We start from the raw sequence: 20291 nt of genomic DNA on the forward strand, positions 1-20291 counted from the left end.
TTTGGAATACTGCATTCAATTCTAGTCTCCCTGCTTTAGGAAGGATGTTGTGAAACTTGAAAGAGTTCAGAAAAGGTTTACAACGATGTTGCCAGGGTTAGAGTGTTTGAGCTATAGAGAGAGGCTGAATCAGCTGGGGCTATTTTCCCTGAAGCATCAGAAGCTCCAGAGCAGTTTATATGAGTGGCATAGGGTGAATAGACAAGGTCTTTTCCCCAGAGGTAGCACAGTCCCGAATTAAAGAGTGTAGGTTTAAGGTGACACTGGAAAGATTTAAAAGGGACTTAAGGGACAACTGTTTCATGCAGAGTGTGGTGTATGTATGGAATGAGCTGCCAAAGGAATTGGTGGAGGCTGGTAAAATTACAACACTTAAAAGGCATTTGGATGATTACATGAATAGGATGAGTTTAAAATGAAATGAGCCAAATGCTGGCAAATGGGACTAGATTTATTTAGGATATCTAGTCGGCATGGACAGGTTGGATTGAAAGGTCTGATTCCATGCTGTACATCTCTATGATTCTATGGTCTGAATGGCCTCCTCCAGTGATGCAAATCTCCATTAATCCTATGATTCCAACAATGGTATCTCAAATTATTTGTTAACCCCTACTTGGTCACAGTACTAGTCTACCTGAAAACCATTTTCAATGCACAAATATTGTATTTTGGAAAGAGAGTTAAAACTCAATTAAGTCTTTGACCATGTTTCATTCAACAGATACTGAATTTTTCCTGTGGACAGTGGAGAAACATTTTCTCCCTTCTCATGTGCGGCTGGCAAACTTTCAGAAAAATGCCAAAATGAACAGGAACATACAGTAATTTTAGTATCCATTATGATTTTGACAATAAGAGGTCGGAGTGGGCCATTTGACCATGCTCTGCCATTCAATAGGATTATGACTGATCTGACATTACTCACGTCCACTTTTCTGTCCTTTTTCTGTAACTGTTAATTTGCCCAACTGATCAAGATTCTAAATATCTCAGACATCAGGACTCTGACCCCACAGCTCTCTGTGGCAAGGAATTCCAAAGAGACTGAACCCTCTGAGAGAAGAATTTCCTCATCATCTCAATCTTAAACTAATACCCTTTAATTCTGAGACACTCTGCCTTCTAAGGCCTTCTGGCCTTTGACTCTCCCACAAGTGGAAACGTTTTCTCAGCATTTACCCCGTCAAGACCCTGCAGAATCCTGCATGTTTCGTGGAGATCATCTCTCAGTCTTCTAAATTTCACTAAGTAGAGACCCTTTTTAATATTTTGGTCAAAAGACAATCACTCCATCACAGTGAACCTTCTTTAAACTGCCTTCAATTGAGTGACTGATCCTTGCAAAAACTGTAAACTGAATGTATCTGTGTGGTTGAGCTTGGTTAGAATGGTAAGTAAGCATGATTGTATTGATTTAGCGATATAGTACTATATCTCTAATTGTCTATTGTTGATTCTGGGGAAGAAGATGACAGCTCATCAATCTATAATTTGATGCAATAAAGCGTCACGACATGTTAAACTTCCTCAGTAACTAATATGAGGAGAAACACTTTTCAGGTACTTGTGGAAGCAAATCATACTTTCACAGTCATAAAGTTGCAGAATCTGCCATGCAATTTATGCATTTTCTCAAACATACACCTGCCTAAGGAACATTTAAAAGCAATAGGCCACCCAAAATACTAAAGAATTAAGGTGAGCCAGATAACCCAGGTGTTTGTACATAAATGAGTTAGTTTCCTTTTTTTTCACCTATTTTTCTAATCAACCTGTTCAGAGACATTGTTACACATTTCGAGAGCAGGTGGGACTTGAACCTGGGCCTCCTAGTCCAGGAGAAGGGATGCTACAATTGAGCTGCAAGAGGGCTCCTAATGAGCCAGATTTGTTTTCCCTCTCACACTGATCACTGGCTCCCCATATTGATACAACCAATTCAAATCACAACTTTCTTTCTCTTTTTCCTTATATAGATGCTTTTTGTTCAGAATCCCCCACACTACCACTGCACTCAGGCCCAGCAGTAATGTTTATATGTTTCCCAAATTATCGGTGTTTATGTAATTTTTTTTTGTATAGTGACACAGTAAAAAGACACCACTATTATCTTTCATCACCACAAAACACCCATGTGGCCAGTTTAACATTAACAAGCAAAGCCTGTTAAGGGCACTGCAATGAGCCAGATTTTGCTGTGAGCTGTTAATGAATAGCACCTGGAGTATGTTAGATTTGTAATTGCTCCTAAACTTTCTCCAGGTTTTTGAATGGCACGTTAGTCTCAGCGGGACATCCAAACATCACTGCATGTGTGAAGAGGGCAATGAATAGTGTATCATCTTGATTCATCAGATTGAAGAACTGTTAATAAGCAGTTTACATTCGGAAATGCATGCCAGAATAATGAGTTCAACATTAAATAGAAAAAAAAGGTAAAAACTTCAGGAAGAAAGGGAAAAGGGAAATCAATTACAGAAGACAATCTTCAGCAATTATTTAAATAAAGAAGGAGTGTGTCTCCAAAATTAGAAAAATTACATTTTGATGTCAAAGGACTTGTTTAGTAGTAATTATGACTTAACACAGTGTTAAAATGAGACCCAATAAACAAGCTGTAAATTTTTATGGTGAGTTTGGTCTCCATTTATAATGCCTGGGCAAAATTTCACTTTTGAATGGGAAGCCTGATGTCATGATGCAATTTTTATCAAGTTTATGTAGAAATGATTGCCCCAATCCTGCAGCATTTGAACAAAATTCATCACTTCTTCATCATCTGATCTTTCCCTTCATGGCATCTAAATCATTCCAACCTTGTTAAAAAGGTTCTCCATTGATCCTTTACAGGTCAGTGCACTTTTCCATTTCACTATGCTCGTGATATAAAAAAAACCTGATGAATAAAATTGCCGTTTGTGTCATCAATATTTTCAGAACAAAATCCAACCTTGTATGTGGTATGAAGTCATATAATGCACAATTGTTTTGTCAATTTAGCTTGTCCAATCGTTAAAGAATATTTGCAGTCTCCTGCACCATATCCTCTAAAAGTACCTTGAAATAATTTGTGAGATTTTTTTGACTCCATTCCCCTGAACATAAGCACATACAAAGGGAACAAGAGTAGACCATTCAGCCCTTTGAATCCACCCGTACAATGTCTGATCCACTTCAACCCCACTTTCTTACATGACCTACATGTCCATTAGTGTGCTTAGCATGCACAAATTTATTGATCTGAGACTGAACATACTTAATGGCTGAATCTCCCAGCCAGCTAGAGCAAAGAATTCTCAAGATTCAGCAACCTCTGAGTGAAGAAATTCCCCTCCATCACTCTCCTAAATGGCCAAGGTCATATCTGAATACTGTGCATGATGAGCTCCACCCCCAAGCCAAAGTAACATCTTTCTTTTATCTACTTTGCTGACCCCTGTAAAAAATGTAACATGTTTTAATGAGATATTCTCTCATTCATCTCGACTGCAGACAATATCAATGAAAATATAGAGTCGTCTTCGGATGCAGAGATCCTCTTTTTAATTTTTTTTCAAAATGTTTTCTCATTGATTATCACAATAGATGAACTTCAGCAGTTAAGAGCATCACCACGTTCAAGTAAAATTAGGAATGGACAATAAGTTGTGACCTTAGCAATAATACTCAATATGCCATGAACAAATATAAAGCAATTTTGACATTTTGATGCTTCAGTTTTAAATAATGTGACTTTTAATATCTTTCATGATACAACTACGATAACAACACACAACCTCCTTTCAAAATTAGTATACAATTTTGCTATGTGTATGATTCAGTAAGGGTGATAAATCTCATAGCTTTCTGCTGCTCTGTCTTAATAGCTTGAATGCTTTTCAAATACCTTGATCCCAGTAACCCAAGATGTAAGCTGACCAAGCCACAGTGTAGTTTCAGCACAGCCATTTCTGACTTAAACTCTATATTGATTTAGTAGTATAATCCAATTTATGATTCCATTAACTAATTAATAATCTAGCAAAGTCTGTCACCAACTATTGCTCATGTCATTAAGATGATTCATACAGACTGTGCAGTGTTTTCACTTTGCAAACATGTCTCGACTTGCTGAACTCTTCAGACAAGCATAGCTCCTGCAGTTTTCTAGCTTTGAGAGATAGAGGTCCCAATCTACCACCAAAAAGGATATTATTAAAAATACTTTGGAGTGCATTTTCCCAAACAAGCAAAAAAGGAGTTATTTACTTTTTGTTTTCACCTTCCTTCTCTTCTTACCTGTCCTGCCAAGAAATCCATAACATCTCATTCCTATCTAACTATTTCTCCAGTTGATGTCTTACACTCCAGTGAACCTTTTTTTAAAGCAGTTGTGTCCAGTAACTTAAAAATACATATGTGCAACACATCAACACCACTTGTGCGTCCTCTGCTGCTTGATGTTTCTATACTGTCATACAGGTGTATTGTATAAACTGCATTCATGAAATGTTTATGTGAGTAAGGAGAGGTAAGAACATAATGTGATCTTTATCTACCCTTACAATACTAACCATGATTCAATTATGACTGTCACTTAAGTTATCCTGTCGAAGGTTATACCCTTTCAGACAATACCCTGTACACACTGAACAACTTGGGAAAGCAACTCTTTGAGGAGAAAGTGAGGACTGCAGATGCTGGAGATCAGAGCTGAAAATGTGTTGCTGGAAAAGCGCAGCAGGTCAGGCAGCATCCAAGGAACAGGAGAATCGACGTTTCGGGCATAAACCCTTCTTCAGGAATGAAGAAAGTGTGTCCAGCAGGCTAAGATAAAAGGTAGGGAGGAGGGACTTGGGGGAGGGGCATTGGAAATGCGATAGGTGGAAGGAGGTCAAGGTGAGGGTGATAGGCTGGAGTGGGATGTGGGCGGAGAGGTCAGGAAGAAAATTGCAGGTTGGGAAGGCGGTGCTGAGTTTGAGGGATTTGACTGAGACAAGGTGGGGGGAGGGGAAATGAGGAAACTGGAGAAATCTGAGTTCATCCCTTGTGGTTGGAGGGTTCCTAGGCGGAAGATGAGGCGCTCTTCCTCCAACCGTCGTGTTGCTATGGTCTGGCGATGGAGGAGTCCAAGGACCAGCATGCCCTTGGTGGAGTGGGAGGGGGAGTTGAAGGGTTGAGCCACTGGGTGGTTGGGTTGGTTGGTCCGGGTGTCCCAGAGGTGTTCTCTGAAATGTTCCACAAGTAGGCGGCCTCCCCAATATAGAGGAGGCCACATCAGGTGCAGCGGATGCAATAGATGATGTGTGTGGAGGTGCAGGTGAATTTGTGGCGGATATGGAAGTATCCCTTGGGGCCTTGGAGGGAAGTAAGGGGGCAGGTGTGGGCACAAATTTTGCATCTCTTTGAGTCTGTCCCATATTGAAAACTCATCAGGTAAGAAAACTTGGAGACTATATGAATCACAATGAGACAGCTCCATGGAGACAGAAAAGTAAAATCAGTGGTACCCAATGCCTTTCTGCATTTGACAGAATTCCATGAGAAACATATTTTAATTGAATTTACAGAGCCAGAAGATGCTCATGGAATAAATATCAATGTTTCCAGCCACAGTGAGCGTCATAATTCAATTGAACTGACAGCACCTATTCCTGGGTCAGATGTATGCAAGTATTTCAAAGTTGTTGCACATCTCCATAATTCAAAGGTAATCAAGCTGTGAGAACAGTTCTTAAAAACAGTTGTTTAAGCGCTTTTTCGAAACGCAAGCATCTTTTGTCTTTTACAATTTTAATGTTAGTTGGTTATTTGAGAAAAGCAAATGGTCACAGATAATATTTTTTCATTTGTAGCACGAATTGGCCATTTTATCAAAATGTAATTGAAAAAATTGAAGTAAAAGCCTTTTTGTCACTCCAAACAAGGAACATATCACAATTCTCTACTTGAGGAATTTTCTTTCTGCAGGCAACATTTCCCTTTGGTTTAGAGGTATTGTATTGGGATAAAATAAAATTACATAATTTTCACCTTTCTGGAACATAAAATGAATGTTGCAGATCCAGTGATTTATTGGAAAAGAAATTTTGGTGGCTTCAGTTAAAGGTGCCTGAACTACAACACCAATTTTATGCTTCAATGATAGGTTACACATGACTCCTATTAAGGTTTAAGTGAAAAGATTGCATTACCTGACTGACAGAAGTAGACAAGACTTTTCTTTACCAGGTCATGTGAAAGTTTTATATATAGTAGCTGATTTATCATTGCCAATCATGTAAGATTATGGAATCTTCCACAAGCAGGACTAGTGCAGAGTGTTCAGCAAACTGGGCAAGTGCGATTGATGGGTGAAGCATTTGATTTTATTGTTGTTGTACAAGTTGACAAGTGCATTATTAGTTGCCCATTGCAAAAATAACTTCACTTTTTTAGGTGATGTTTCAGGTTGTTCTGCTTCCCCTGCTGTGTAACATAAACAAGAATGCAGGAACTATCTATTGAAATCAGAAGAACATGACAGTGTGATTTACTTCATGCTTGGATAACTTGCTAGGAAATATATTTTTTACTTGTCTGCTGAAGTTGTCTGGAACTTACTCATTACTCACTTTTCTCTAGTCTGCCTCATCAAATTCTGATGACAAACAAACTTCTCTCATTACATCAGTATAAATTACAAATCTGCATTATGGAAGTAACCTTACTGGTGTGTTTTACAAGTGAAACTTGTGGTTTCAAGTCCAGTGAGTCAAGGACAAGCCTAGACTGACACTATAGTTTCCCATCTACTCTCACGGGTAAGCACATGTTTGAAATGAAAAATTGGACTATAAAAAATTTACATTTCCTCCTTGAATTCTGATTTAACTGTACTGAGCAATACCATGCGACCACTGCTGTCCTCGGAACTGGACCTCCATAGCATATTGTGGACAGCTATTGCATTTTGGACTTTATGACATCTGCATGTTCTGTCCAGGATGTGCAACAGAGCTCTGTTCCAAACACAGCATCAGCAATCTTGCTAAGTGGTAGTCAGTAGGTTGTGGCAGTTTCTACTGGGTCCCAGGAAAGAAGCAAATGCTAGCTTTATTAGGGAGACGTGGATGTGAAATAATATGCCAACAGAGAGTCATAGAGATGTACAGCACAGAAACAGTTCCTTCAGTCCAACTCATCCATGCCAACCAGATATCTTAAACTAATTTAGTCCGATTTGCCAGCACTTGACTCATATCCCTCTAAACCTTTCCTATTCATATACTCATCCAGATGCCTTTTAAATTTTGTAAATGTACCTTCCTCCATCACTTCCTCTGGCACCTCATTCCATACATGCACCACCCTCTGCATGAAAAAGTTGCCCCTTTGGCCCCTTTTAAATCTTTCCCCTCTCACATTAAACCTATGGTCTCTAGTTCTGGACTTCCCCACCCCAGGGAATATACCTTGTCTATTTATTCTATCCATGCCCCTCATGATTTTCTAAACCACTCTAAGTCACCTCTCAACCTTCGACACTCAAAGGGAAACAGCACTAGTCTATTCAGTGTCTCCTTATAGCTCAAATCCTCCAACTCTGGCAACTTCGTTGGAAATCTTTTCTGAACCCTTTCAAGCTTCAGAACAACATTCCGATAGGAAGGAGACTAGAATTGCATGCAACATTCCAAAAGAGGCCTAACCAATGTCCTGTGCAGCCTCAACATGACCTCCCAACTCCTATACTCGATAGTCCGATCAATTAAGGAAAGCATACCAAATGCTTCCTATCTACTTCCTATCTACCTGTGACTCCATTTTCCAGGAACTATGAACCTGCATTCCAAGATCTTTTTGTTCAGCAACACTCCCCAGGACCTTACCATTAAGTGTATAAGTCCTGCCCTTATTTGCCTTTTCAAGATACAGCACCTCACATTTATCTAAATTAAGCTCCATATGCCACTCATCGGATCATTTGGCTAATCTGATCAAGATCCTGTTGGTCTCTGAGTTAACCTTCTTTGCTGTCCACTACACCCTCAATTTTGGTGTCATCTGCAAACTTACGAATCATACCTCCAAAGTTCACATCCAAATAATTTATATAAATGATGAAAAGCAGTGGACCTGGCACCAATTTTTGAGGTACAACCCTGGTCACAGGCCTCCAGCCTGAAAAAGCAATCCTCCACCACCACCCTCTGTCTTCTACATTTGAGCCAGTTCTATATCCAGATGGCTAGTTCTCCCTGTACTCCATGTGATCTAACATTGCGAACCATGAGGAACCTTAGTGTGTTTTCAGAAGATTTGTAGCTCAGGTTGTGATTCTGGATATAGGTTAGCTTGCTGAGCTGGAAGGTCCATTTTTAGATGTTTCATCACCATACTAGGTAACATCATCAGTGAGCCTCCGGATGCAGCATTGGTGGAATGACCTGCTTTCTATTTATGCGTTTAGGTTTCCTTGGGTTGGTGACATCATTTTCTGTGGTGACATAATTTCCTGTGGTGATGTCATTTCCTGTTCTTTTTCTCAGGGGTGGTAAATGGGATCCAAGACAATGTGTTTGTTGGTGGCATTCCAATCATAACTCTATCAAATTACACATTGACTTAGATCCTACTTACAATCTCCTGAGAAAAATAACAGGAAATGACATCAGCACAGGAAATGACATCACCAACCCAAGGAAACCTAAACACATAAATAGAAAGCAGGCCATGCCACCAGTGTGTCATCCGGAGGCTCACTGATGATGTACCTGGTATGGTGATGAAACGTCTGAAAACGAACCTTCTGGCTCAATGAGCAACCTTACATCCATGAGGAACCTAGTTGAATGCCTTACTGAAGTCCAGATACATTATGTCCACAGCTCTGCCCTCATCAATTCCCTTTGTCACTTACTCAAAAAAACTCAATGAAGTTAGTGAGACATGATTTCACATGCACAATGCTACATTGACTATCCTAAATACATGTAAACCCTGTCTGGTGCCATCTTGAATTGAGACTAAGTAGATGGTCAGTAAGACCTGAGGGAAAGATTAATTTTAATATAAAGGTTGGAGATGATGGCCACTGGTATTATCAGTGGACTGTTAATCCAAAGACCCAAGTAATGTTCTGAAGACCCAGATTCGTTTCCTACCACAGCAGATGTGGAATTTAAATTCAATAAAAAATCTGTAATTAAGAGTCTAATTGTGACCATGAATCCATTGTTGATTGTCAGGACAACCTATCTGGTTTGATTAATGTCCTGTAAAGAAGGAAATTGACGTTCTTCCCTGGTCAGGACTACATATGACTCCAGAACAACAAGAATGTGGCTGACTCTTAACTGTCCACTGGACAACTGGAATGGGCAATAAATGTTGGCCAGCCAGTGACATTATTCATCCTATGAATGAATAAAAAAAAATGTCGGGGTGAATTAAAGGAATGGAACAAATTGGCTACATGTCGTGGTGATTTGTAGTTGAAAATGCAACATGAATATCAGTTTAATTTCAGCCATAAGTGCCAGATTTGACTATTCCAATAATCTTACCACTGGTTCTTATCTTACCACAATTTGTAAATTTCAGCTCATCTAAAATGTTGCGATCACTATTGCATTGTAACCAAAATCCGAATTGGCTTCACTGTTGGCTGTGTTAACCAAACATGTTTCTCAGTTTCCTAACGTCTGAGATCTGAAACCTTCTCCTTCTTGTGTTTAAATCCATCTACAGTTTCTCCTTACTTTCATAAATTTCAGTTAGAAATATACTGCACCCATGGTATCACCTTTTGTAAAGTCAGCAACATCTTTGATTTGTTAAGCTTTCTGTGATCATCGTTCAGCTTTTACTTGATTTCCAAAATGCCATGTTTGCATCACCTGATATTCTGCAGTGCAATCAAGGTTAAATCTGTGCTGAATTTTCCAATACCTGATCAACTGGTAGAGAGACATTATAATTGGCTTCAGCAATGGGATTACAGTTGCCCAGATTTAGGATTACAGTTGTCAATCTTGTTGAAAATGAAATATACACGTGAGGAGCTAGGTTATCTTCAGTTGTAATATACTTCAAACAATCTATTATCACTTACTGCAATTTTATCTTTGAAGAATGACATGAGGTATCAGAAAATGACAGAGGTTCAGTAGGGAAATTTAGATGGAAGGAGAATTAATTCTGGAAAATATATGGCTACTTTTGGAATTTTCTGAATGTACATGAATATTTCACACAGTTCTGGAATATTTCAGGTGGAGAAAAAATAAACCACAATTATTTTGTCTCCCAGTGAATTGATATGAAATGAGAAGTAGCTTGCTGTACTCATTATTGTACTCCAGCTTCACCTGGAGAGAAGAGGCATTGTCTGCTGCAGCTCAGAAGGTGTACTGTCTCATCATTCCATTGGGACTGAATAAAGTAATCAATAGGAAGTGGACAGAAGAGCAGCCAGGGTTTCAGAGAAACCAGTCATGCGTCAGTTAGATATTTGTGTTGAGACTGCCAACAGGGAAAACTGGTGAATTTCAAATATATATGATCTTTAACTTTATTGACTTTAAACTTTTTGACAGCATACAGATGAACTGTATTGTACATTTCAAGGCTGTCTGGTTTTATACAGAAAGTTGAGGACACTAAGAAAAAAATGATCTGACATGAAGTTGATTTAGTTAAAATGAATAACAAGTAGAGTTAATTCAGGATTGCAGGCTAGGTTACACTAATTACCTATTGCATGAAGCTAAATTTAGAAATCAAAATTATTATTTAAATCAACTGTTTCAAAAATTATAAATAGTGATATATCGAAACTTGAAAAAGCAATTAATTAGATAAAAATACATCAGACAGCAGGGAAGGAGATGTGTTGCAGCTACAGCATGTGGAAAGGGATGGCTAATAGTATGATACAAAGTAAGCACATTGCCGTAATCGTGCACAGTTCGAGGACCTTCTTACAACTGATAAGCTGGAGACAGAACTTTAATCTCTGACATGCATCAAGAAGGAAAAATATTACTGGTGGACTTTGTTCCAAGAGGCAGTCGCTTCCTTAATTTAAATTTAAGTCATGATGAGGGACAATTTAGTGTAATTATAATTGATGAAGGTTTAGGATCCAGAAGATAGCTGTGGAGATGCCTCAGGCCTTTCACATGGCCAATAGTTACTAAACTCTTTCAAGTGGAAATTATTCTACAGGGCCATTGCAGTTTGGGCAGGAGTAGTAGTAGGACATTATCGGGCAAAATTGATATGCATCAGATTTAAGGTTTAGGACTGACATTGATTGAGAGCTGGGTACTGGGCAGGAAACAAAGAGTAGGAGTAAACAGTTTTTTTTGTGGTGGGCAGTGAGTCGTTGGGTGCCACAGGGTGTAGTAGTTGGATCCCATCCATTCACAATATTTATTAATGATTTGAATGCAGAAACTACACGTCAAATCTTCAAGTTAGCAGATGACACAAAGCTGGGTGACAAGAATCTGCTGTGAGGAGATGCTTCAGTCTGATATCGACAAGTTTAAGTCAGCAAAAACAAGGCAAATGCAGCATAATTTGAATAAATGTGAGGATATTCACTTTGGTAGCAAAAACAGGCAGGAAAATTATTATTTGAATGGCAATATATTGGATAAAGGGTCATGCAATGTGACTTACGTGTCCTCATAGACCACTCAATGAAAGTAAGCATGCAGGTGCAGCAGGCAGTGAAAAGGCAAATAGTATGTTGGCCTTAAAAGCAAGCTGATTAGAATAAAGAAGCAGGGGTATTTTGCTGCAACTGTACAATGCACTGATAAGATAACACCTGAAGTATTGTGTGTGTTTTTTGTCTCCTCGTCTACAAAAGGATGTTTTAGTTCTTAAGGGAGTGCAAAGATGGTTAACCAGACTAATTCCTGGAAAGTGGGAATAGTTTACTGAGTTGAATGATGAATCATGATCATATTGCATAGTGAAATAGGCTCAAAGAATTGACCCTATGACACTATCATTACGGTGAGAAGGTTACATTGTCTGTTGTCTACTTAATGCAGAGTTCAAGGCAGTTCCTTAAGGCTGGACAGGAAATTAGAGTGGGCATGTAAATATCCAATTGTTATCCAAGACACAATACACCTATGTCAATGGTAACTATAAAAATAAATCTGCTGAAGGAATATGAACAGCTAGAGACTGAACTAAAATGCAACAAAGCTATTAATCCCGAGTTCATTACCTGAGCCACTAGCAAATTTTTATAGTGCTAATTAGATCAAACATCTGAATTCAGGATTCAAAAATTGATCTATGACAATATATTTCAATTCAGGGTGCATTGACAGCAATATTGGAGGGGTCGGGGGAGTAGTTCTGTTGGGAGTGCTTCACCTGAACTGCTTTGTCTCCAATGTCCTGGCAATTCAAATAGCTAGGGCTGCAGTCAGGTTTTAAACTGAATAGAGAGGTGGGGTTGGCAGAGGGAAAGAGGAGCATAAGACAGGAAACAGTTGAGGGTAAATTTAAAAATTAAAGAGAGAAGATAAGGCCACCGTGCAGCGTCAGAGATGTGGGTACAAATAATCAGTGTCATAGAAAATGACATTGTGTACTGTTAGGAATAAAACAGCAAACAGGGTGTGAGTGGGATAAAGACAAAAGTAAACGTTGTTTTGAATGTGCACAGTCTTCTGAAGAGGACAGATTGTGATAGAAGATGGTGCAAAACATCTAATTGTCATTAAACAGACATGATCGGTGACCAAATATTGCAATTATTGTGGGTGACTTTATGAAAATTAAAGATTAGAAAAATCAATTGGCAAAGATAAATTGAGGATGAGATAGTACAATGAATTTAGTACAACTTCTTAGAACCATACATTAGCTGATACAGGAACTGTTTATTTTAGATCTGATAATATCTGTTGAAAGAGGACTTAATTATTGACCTCATGGTCAAAGATCCTCTCATCAAGGACAATCACAGAATAATGAAATTTCATATTCAGTTTGAGGTTTTTTTAGATTAGATTAAATTACATTACAGGCCCTTCGGCCCAACAAGTCCACACCGACCCGCCGAAGCGCAACCCACCCATACCCCTACATTTACCCCTTACCTAACACTACGGGCAATTTAGCATGGCCAATTCACCTGACCTGCACATGTTTGGACTGTGGGAGGAAACCAGAGCACCCGGAGAAAACCCACGCAGACACGGGGAGAACGTGCAAACTCCACACGAGGCAGGAGTTGAACCCGGGTCTCCAGCGCTGTGAGACAGCAGTGCTAACCACTGTGCCACTGTGCTGCCCACTTGCATCAGGTTGTTAAACTTGCGTCTGAAACTATTGGCCTCAACTTTAATAGAGACCAAGTTATGAAGACAGTGTGGCTAAAGGATGTTATCAAAACAAAAGACACACTCTGTTTAGTTCTGGAACAGAAAATTTGAAGTATAGAACTTAACATATAATGATAAAGTGAAAAATAGGTTCTGAGTATAAATTAGTTTTAAAATAAAATGTATGAGCATTTGCAAGTACTTAAAAGAAACAACAAAAGAGTACCTACGGTGGGCATTGGTCTCTTTGGGTGATACTGGGGAACTAACAATTGAAAGCAAGGAAATGCAAGATATTTGGAATAAATTTTGCGTCTGTCTTCTGGATAGAACACACTTAAAATATCTGAATAAAGGTAATGAAAGTATTATTTGCAATGTATCCATCTAAAATCAAATATTGTCCAGGCCTTGCTGCATATGGATACAGACAGCTTCATTAATCAATCATATGTCCATCCATACGTACGATCTCTAGAAGATCAATGATGAATCAGCTGATGATGGTTGGGCCCTGGACATTACCTTGAGGAACTCCTGCAATAATGTTCCGGGAGTGACCTGCTTAACCACGAACAAAAACATCATCTTCCTTTGCACTAGGTATGACTACAATAAGAGGAGAGTTTTGACAGTTACTGACTTCAGACTTGATTACATTTTTATGTCAAGAGCAATTCTTTCAAAATTGTTAGCGTATTCTCCTTAATGTTTCTACTGCACCTCTCTAAATGTTTAAACTTAATCTTGCCTGTCCTCTGTAATCCTGCTAATTGTTTCTATTTAAATAACATCCAATTTCTGCTTAATGACTCAATGGAATCTGCCTCACCACACTTCCAAAACCTAACTACTTGCTGTGAAAACACTTCACTCACCTCACGTTTGTTTCTTTTGCAAATTACTTTAAAGCTGTGCCTTTTTCGTTTTGATCCTTTTATGGGCAAGAACAATTTTTCAATCTATTCTGTTCAGACCCCTCAGGATTTTGAAAGTATCGATCAAATCTCTGAGCCTTCTCCTCGCCAAGAAAATCAGTTTCAATCCACTTCATAGAATCCCTACAGTGAGGAAACAGGCTATTTGGCCCAACAACTCCACACCGACCCTCCAGAGAGTAACCCACTCAGACTCAGTCCCCCACCCTATTATTCTACAATAACCCCTGACTACACATACCTGGACACTATGGACAATTCAAAATGACCTAACCTGCACATCTTTGGACTGTGGGAGGAAACCGGAGTACCAGGAGGAAACCCATGCAGACACGAGGAGAATGTGTATACTCCACAATTACAGTTGCCTGAGGCTGGCATTGAACTCGGGATATTGGTACTGTGAGGCAGTAGCGCTAACCACTGCACCACCACGCTGCCCCTGAACCACCGTGCTGCCCCTTGAGCCATCGTGCTGCCTATTCTTTCCTTATAACTAAAGTGCCTAATCTTGGAACCATCCATGTAAATGATCTCTGTAACTCTCTCCAATGGAGTCACATTCTTTCTTGATCATGCTGCCTGGAAGGGTACCCTCTTCTGCTCTTTCTCTGGGTCCCTATTTGTGAAGCCTGGAATATTATGTAGTTAATTAACAAATCTCTCACAACATTTCCTGTAATCCTTCAAAAATTATGTAGATATATCTGGTTGTATGTTCGTTCTTCTACTCCCTTTTGACGAGCACCTTTTTTTTTTATCATGTTTATTCATGTTGTTTGTACCAAAATGCCCACAACACCAGCTTTTCAATGAAATTCCACACAGTCCCCCTCAGTTTACAATTTTTCCAAGTATCCTATCATCCACAAACATTGAAATTGTTCTTTCCACACCAAGATCAAGATAATTTATATCTAACCAGGAAAGAAAAGATCCTAAAACTGATTTGTGAAAGTCCACTTTAAGCCACTTGCCAAACAGAAAAATAGCCATTACCCATTACTCTGTTTACTATCCTTCTCTCAATTTTACATCCATATTGCTACTGCCCACTTTATTCCATGATCTATAACTTTAAGGACAAGTCTGTTGTGTGACACTACATTGAAGGCTTTTTGGAAGTTCATATGCACTTCATCAAAGCCTTGCTCTAACTGACTCTTTGTTACCACAAGTCAGTCTGGTATGATATTCCCTAATGAATCAATGCTGACTCTTCTGAATCAATGCACAATATTTTTCCATATGACTATTCATTATATTCCAAATAATTGCTTCTAAAGATCTCCCACCACAGAGGTTAAAATTGTTGGCCTTCCCTTACAACTTTTTTTGAAATCGGTATGACCTTTGCAATTCTCTAGTTCTCTAATACCACTCCCAACTCCAGAAAAGTTTGAAAGACAATTGTCAGTGTCTCTGCAATTTCCACACACACTGTTCAATATCCGTGGATGTATGTCAGCCCTATCCCTATGCCTTATCAACATTGAGTACAGACATCTTATCAAATACCACATCTTTATCAATTTTTAACCTCTTCTAGACATTGTGTTTTTTTCTGTCACTATGGCTTGGGCAGCATATTCCTCAAAGGTAAAGACAGATGCAAAGCAATCATACTCTTGCCTCTAAATTTGAATCCCCTTTTTTGGTTTAGAATTTTCCTCCTTTTATCATTGTTTTGTTATTGATATGCTAATACAAGGAATTTATGATGTTTTCTGTTATCGGCCAAATATCTTTTTCATAATCCCTCTGCTTTGTGTTTGCTTTCCCCTCTGAATCTTCTGGATTCAGTTTGAGTTCTCAATCATATTTACCACCTGGAGCCAGTCATAAGAACACTATTTCTTATATGATTTATTGCTACTCCTTTGTCATCCAAGAAGTTCTGGTTTTATTTATCCTTACTTATCTTTTTTAGGGATTTTATTTTTATGGCCAACCCAGTCTCTCTGGAATGTTTCAGAGAACACCTCTGGGACACCTGGACCAACCAACCCAACCACCCCGTTGCTCAACACTTCAACTCCCCCTCCCACTCCATCAAGGACATGCAGGTCCTTGGACTCCTCCATCGCCAGACCAAAGCAACACGACGGCTGGAGGAAGAGTGCCTCATCTTCCACCTAGGAACCCTCCAAACACAAGTGATGAACTCAGATTTCTCCAGTTTCCTCATTTCCCCTCCCCCCACCTTGTTTCAGTCCCAACCCTTGAACTCAGCACCACCTTCCTAACCTGCAATCTTCTTCATAACCTCTCTGCCCCCATACCCACTCCAGCCTATCACCGTCATCTTATCACCCTCACCTTAACCTCCTTCCACCTATTGCATTTCCAACGCCCCTCCCCCAAGTCCCTCCTCCCTACCTTTTATCTTAGCCTGCTGGACACACTTTCCTCATTCCTGAAGAAGGGCTCATGCCCGAAACGTTGATTCTCCTGCTTCTTGGATGCTGCCTGACCTGCTGCGCTTTTCCAGCAACACATTTTAGCCCAGCTCTGTTCTTGCCCATTTTAAGTTGGCTTTTAAATGGTAGAATAGTTTTGCTCTGTATTGGCCAATGTCATTTTTTCACTGTCATCCTAAATTATGAGAAGCAATTCTCTCTTTCTTCTAATTATTCCTCCACTGTCACTTGATCTACATAGGCCCACCACATTGACAAGAATCTGATCTAGAAGCATCTCCTTTCTTGTTAGACTAGACTCATCTCTTGTGTTTGGGTCTTTTTTTGTGTTTGAATTGAGCCTGTATGAGGTCAGGAGCTGTGTGAGCCTGGCAGAACTTAAACTAAGCATTAATTAGCAGGTTTGTGCTCAATAAATGCTTTTGACAACCACTTCCATCACTTTACTGATGATTGAGAATAAGTTGGTGATGTGAAATAAGCGAGGTTGGATTTATTCTGTTCTTTGAGGAGAAAGTGAGGACTGCAGATGCTGGAGATCAGAGCTGAAAATGTGTTGTTGGAAAAGCGCAGCATCCAAGGAACAGGAGAATCGACGTTTCGGGCATTCCTGAAGAAGGGCTGATGCCCGAAATGTCGATTCTCCTGTTCCTTGGATGCTGCCTGACGTGCTGCGCTTTTCCAGCAACACATTTTCAGCCCTTTATTCTGTTCTTTGTAGACAAGACATACCTGGACAATTTTCAACTTCTCTTGCTTGCTTTTTCTCAGGAAAACAGCAAATGTGTAATGGAACAGAGAACAATAAAAGGCTGCTCAATTGCAGAGTTAAGAGTATCATATGGCTGTATGCCACTTATCTTTGTTTCATGTAATTTAGATATGTATATACTGGACTTTACTTCTGGGTGCCATATTTTATTTGCAGTATTCTTGAGCTCAAATATAATTTACACCAGAACTTACTGGAGGGATAAAATGTTAAATGTTGAAAGGACAATTGGGAATCTGAATGATATCAGCAATCTTGCTTTCTGCAATAATGTTACAAATTGAGAAAGAAACAGGACTGAGGGAGAAAAAAGGCACATTTGATGTCAAATCAGGCACAGAAAGAAAAGTAAAGAGAACAAAAGATTGGATTGCAAGACAAAAATAAAGCTGAAACAAAAAGTAAAGTAGAAAACCATGTAATTCTAAATGACATAAAGGGATGAATGACAACAGTAACCATTCCCTTTGGGCTGGAGAAGCTGAATTGCATTAATAATTGTAGCATCGTTAACATCCAATGTACCCACAGTACAAACCTGCTTTGTCAGACATAATAGGCAACTACTGTGAAAATAGAGCAAGCTATTAAATATAACAGGGAAACTAAGGGTAACCTGCAATCGTATGAGCCAAATGGTGGTTGTAAGGTGTGTGGAAGTTATGTGGATCCACAACTTATGGCTCAACCATATATGAAAATATAACTTTGGATCAAAAGTAGACCTTGGCTTGCTCAACCATTTGATATGATCATGTCTGGTCAGTTTATTCTTCAAATTCCACATTCACATCTACCTTGAAAAACCTTAGGTCCTTGTGAGACATGGAAATCAATTTCCACCATCCTGAAAATATTCAATATCCCTACTTACTCCAACTTCTGAGGCAGGTTTTTGTTTCAGCCAGCGCCAAAGGCTATCAAGTGCATTTTTTGTTGTGCAGACACATGGTTGCTTCCATGCTTTTCAGTAGGAATCTGGTGGTGGTGGGTGCAGGGAGTCACCTTCATATAAGGTACACTGAGATGTCAGTACAACACTTATATACTCATGCCAGCTGTACTTTCTTTTCAACTAATTGGCCATGTGAGAAACTATTTGGGCCTTATCCTCAGTCCAGTCAAGATGGAGGAGGTACACTGTCTGTCAGAGAGCCTCAGTAAATGGGGTAGTCGGGGGAACAGTCCACACACTGTCCAGGGCCTCGGCCATAATTAACTATTCCTAGGGATGTTCATGATGAAGGTATTCTGTCCGACTACAGTTCAGGGCATGGGCAGTGGTCGATAGTCAGGAGAATATTGTATTATCAAATGAGGATCTGCAAAGACAGTGCCCAAGGCCTAGTTAGCCATGTCTAGAGGATGTTTGTCCAAGTCAGTAAGAAGTCCAGGGTGAATAAAGGCCTGGGAGTCTGCCAAGTATTCAGAAAACTGCAAGGGTGGTCTACCGGGGCTGGTGAGGGATACTGCTACATTGCTAGAAAGCATAGGGAGGTAGCGACTGAGAGTTTGAGGAAGGAAGCAGAAGCATTGGATAAGGTGGAGACACTGGCGGTGATGGAGAGCTCCAGGGAACAGCATCAAAGCATATTGTAGGCTACAGGGTTGGAGCGCTGTTAGTGACAGTGGCGATCACCATGATGGCGATTAGTGTAATGCTGAGTCTGGGAGGACAATTGTCGAAAATGTTCTGTCAGGTGGGTTTCCATGTGGTAGGGTGAACACAAGAACACAAGAAACAGGAGTAGGCCATCTGGCCTGTCGAGCCATCTCTGCCATTCAATAAGATTATGGCTGATCTTTTTGTGGTCTCAGCTCCACTTACCTGCCCTCTCACCATAACCCTTCCTTTACAGTTCAGAAATCTAGTGTATTTTTGCCTTTAAAACATTCAATGAGGCAACCTCAACTATTTCATTGGGCAGGGAATTTATAATCCTTCAGGTGAAGAGGTTCTTCCTCAGATCAGTCCTAAATCTGCCCTCCCTTATTTTGAAGCTATGCCCCCTAATTCAAGTTTCACCCATCAGTGGAAACAATCTCCCTGCTTCTATCTTATCTATTCCCTTAATCTTAAGGGCTGTCAGAGTAGCACGAGCTATTATGGAGGGTCTGGTGGGGTTTTTGACAACCAGGCAGAGTTCACTGCTTATGATATCCACCATTGGCTGCATTCCCTGTCAACACTTGCTATTCTCTAAATGCAAAGTGCTACTAGAAATTGGCTGATACATCCCACAGGGTGGATGGAGTTTGATGGGCAAAAGTACAGGATCCACATTTCCTGCAGGATAGGATATTGAAGGAACAAATACTTGAAGCAGCTGTTGCAAACACCAACCACATTTAATTCATAATTCCTTCAACATCCATTTTTTATGCATGCAGTTTGGAGGGGGTCAGATGCTGGTCAAAGGTAACTTGCATCAATGCCATTGCTGCATTCGAACTAAACAACGTACCTCAATGATGATGAATTTAATTGTAATGATGTAGAAAAGGTCAATGCTGACCAAAGGCAAACCATTTTTTCATGCAACTTTCAAGGGTATTGTGAGAGCTGTTTTCCATCACTTCATCTGTCATGCAAGTTTAACAATGGTCTATACTGAATGCTGTGAGAAGTTGAATGATTGATGTGGTCTGGGAAAAGAAAGGTTTAGGCGTGCAGCAAGCACTTCTCTTTTTGATGTAATGTACTGGTCCCTCAGCCAGTTGCTGTACATGCTGAAGCTGAATAAATTATGGAGATATGGAGCTCATTATCAGTGTGCAGCCTATCTCACTATATGGAGAAGTGTAATCAGCATCTGCAGGTATGCTGCCACTGACTTGT

At 39.7% G+C, this 20291-nt stretch overlaps 1 protein-coding gene across 1 annotated transcript in view; it reads right to left on the reverse strand.

The window, feature by feature from the left end:
- Positions 1–20291, reverse strand: part of LOC140482363 (low-density lipoprotein receptor-related protein 1-like) — a 1932271-nt gene that overhangs the window by 169520 nt on the left and 1742460 nt on the right. The window lies entirely within an intron of this gene.

Source organism: Chiloscyllium punctatum, chromosome 10, assembly GCF_047496795.1.
Source record: "Chiloscyllium punctatum isolate Juve2018m chromosome 10, sChiPun1.3, whole genome shotgun sequence".
Taxonomy (NCBI): Eukaryota; Metazoa; Chordata; class Chondrichthyes; order Orectolobiformes; family Hemiscylliidae; genus Chiloscyllium; species Chiloscyllium punctatum.